Source organism: Propithecus coquereli, unplaced genomic scaffold, assembly GCF_000956105.1.
Source record: "Propithecus coquereli isolate 6110/MARCELLA unplaced genomic scaffold, Pcoq_1.0 Scaffold180, whole genome shotgun sequence".
Lineage (NCBI taxonomy): Eukaryota > Metazoa > Chordata > Mammalia > Primates > Indriidae > Propithecus > Propithecus coquereli.
Window position 1 is genome coordinate 419,398 of NW_012142746.1, and position 2,228 is coordinate 421,625.

Below are 2,228 nucleotides of genomic sequence, written 5' to 3' on the forward strand. Positions count from 1 at the left end.
AGAGTGCTAGGATTACAGGCGTGAGCCACCGCGCCAGGCCAGTGCACCTTGCTTTGACACAGGGTCTAAAGGGGTAAGAGCTGCGGGTGCTGTGGCAGTTCCCAGGAGGAGAGGGGACTTCTTGCTTGGCTCTCAGGTGGTGTCACAGAGGAAGTAGTGCTTATGTGGGTTTGCGGGAATGAGGATGTGCAGATGTGTGCTCTGGCGGAGGGCACTTTGGGCAGCCCATTTGTTCGGCTGAAGCGTGGTACGGCTGAGAGGCAGAAGGCGGGAGCCAATGCAGGATTGGCAGGGTAGGGGAGAGGAGGTGATTAGGGAGAAGGTGACTCAGTGTGGGAACATCTGCCACACAAGCCTGTTGTCTTGTTACCTTGGAAGCTAAGTCTGGATTTGGAGCCAGATCCAGAAGGAATTTGAATGCCAGACTAACAATAACAACAACTTCTATTCATAGAGGACTTACTATGTGCATCTTGTTCAATAACCTTAAATGGTAGGTAGCAATATTAGCTCCATTTTTCAGCTGAGAAAACTGAAGCTCTGGAGGTTAAGCAGTTTACCCAAGGGCACACACAGCCAGTAAGTGGTGGAGCTGGGTATGCACCAGGCCTACACGGGTTTCTAACTTTAATATATATAAGACATGCCTTGGGAGCTAGTTTAAAAATACAAATTCAGGCCGGGCGCGGTGGCTCACGCCTGTAATCCTAGCACTTTGGGAGGCTGACTCCTAACTCTTTGGTTAAGCATAACCAGTGTTCAAAAGCAGCAAACGCAATGATTTGCTGGGTTTAGTGCCTAAGCTTCCTCTCCTGTGTCACTGTTCTCTGGCACCCCTTGTATTTCAGGCCCCAGTTGTAGCTGAGTGATAACAGTAGTGACAATTGAAAATTGTGATGCTTTGCAATTCTATAATGGAACAAAACTCAACATCCCAGCTAACTGCTTCCGGGGGGTACACAGTAAGTCACCCCAAAACACAAGGAGAGTATCTATCAGTGGAATGCACAAAACATCTGTGATTACTGCTCTGCAGAAATCCTTAAGGACAGGACAGGATGTGTCTCTGGACAAAGCTGGGAGGATCAAGGCCTGGAAATCAAATCAACACTTGATCAAGAAAGAAAAAAAAAAAGGCAAGCCAATTGTATTACCATAAGCTGAAGGAATAACAGATGAGAGAAATGGTGATGTGTGAGGAGTCCAGAAAAAAGGAAGAGCAAAGAGCAAGTCTTTGAGAGTCTGTCTCCTCTTCCACTTTGTCCAGAGTAGTGGGAGCTCTGAAAACCTCCTTCGATATTACAGGCAGCTCAGAGGTCGGGCCAGAGCTCCCTGGAATACTCTCTTGATTAGAATCTTAAGGCTGGTCCAGAAAGCAGGAGGAAGGAAAAGGTACGGTAATTGATTAGTCATGTCTACCAGGAGCACAGGGATCAGGAATTACACAAGCAGTGCTGCCATGCTAGACTCTTCTATCCCTCCGAGGATACAAATACCTCAGGCTACCCTGGCTATTAAACTCATTCATCTTGCTCTCCTTGCTTTTGATTCTACAAATACTAACTTTCTAACTAGAGTTTGGCTTTCCATGTAGACTTTCCCACAGGAGAAAGAAAGTGCTGACAAGCTGGCATGAACGTTTCAGGCTGCTTTGCAGTTGCTTCTCCCACTGTGACTTCACACATCTGTGGCCTGGCTTGCTCACCAGGCTCCTGTGAATTTGGTCAGTCCGTTGCTTTCAGCCTGGTTAGCTCCAATGCACTAAAGAACCTCCATCTCTGGCTGGCAAAGAACCAGGATCACCACCTCCCGTGATGCTCGCCCTGACAGGTGTCCCTTGATGGGCCAGCTGGCCTCCCTCTTGCATGTCACTGTGTAGCTGCCCTCTGCCACCTCAGTCACCCCAACCACAACTATCTACCCTGAACCCAGAATGAGCTGTGGGTGACCAGCAAAAAAAAAGTGCTACAGCAACAAAACTAACTTTATAGGTTCTGCTGAATAAACAAGAATAAGGAAGAGCTGGGAGTAATGGCTCACGCCCGTAATCTCAACACTCTGGGAGGCTGAGGCAGGAGGACTGCTTAATCCCAGGAGTTTGAGGCTGCAGAGTGAGACTTTGTCTCAAAAACAAAGGACTAAAGAGGCCCCTTGTGCTTGGGGGAAGACGCCAAGAACATGCAATAGAGAACAAGCAGAAGGAAGGAACGGGCGATGTTTAATCCACA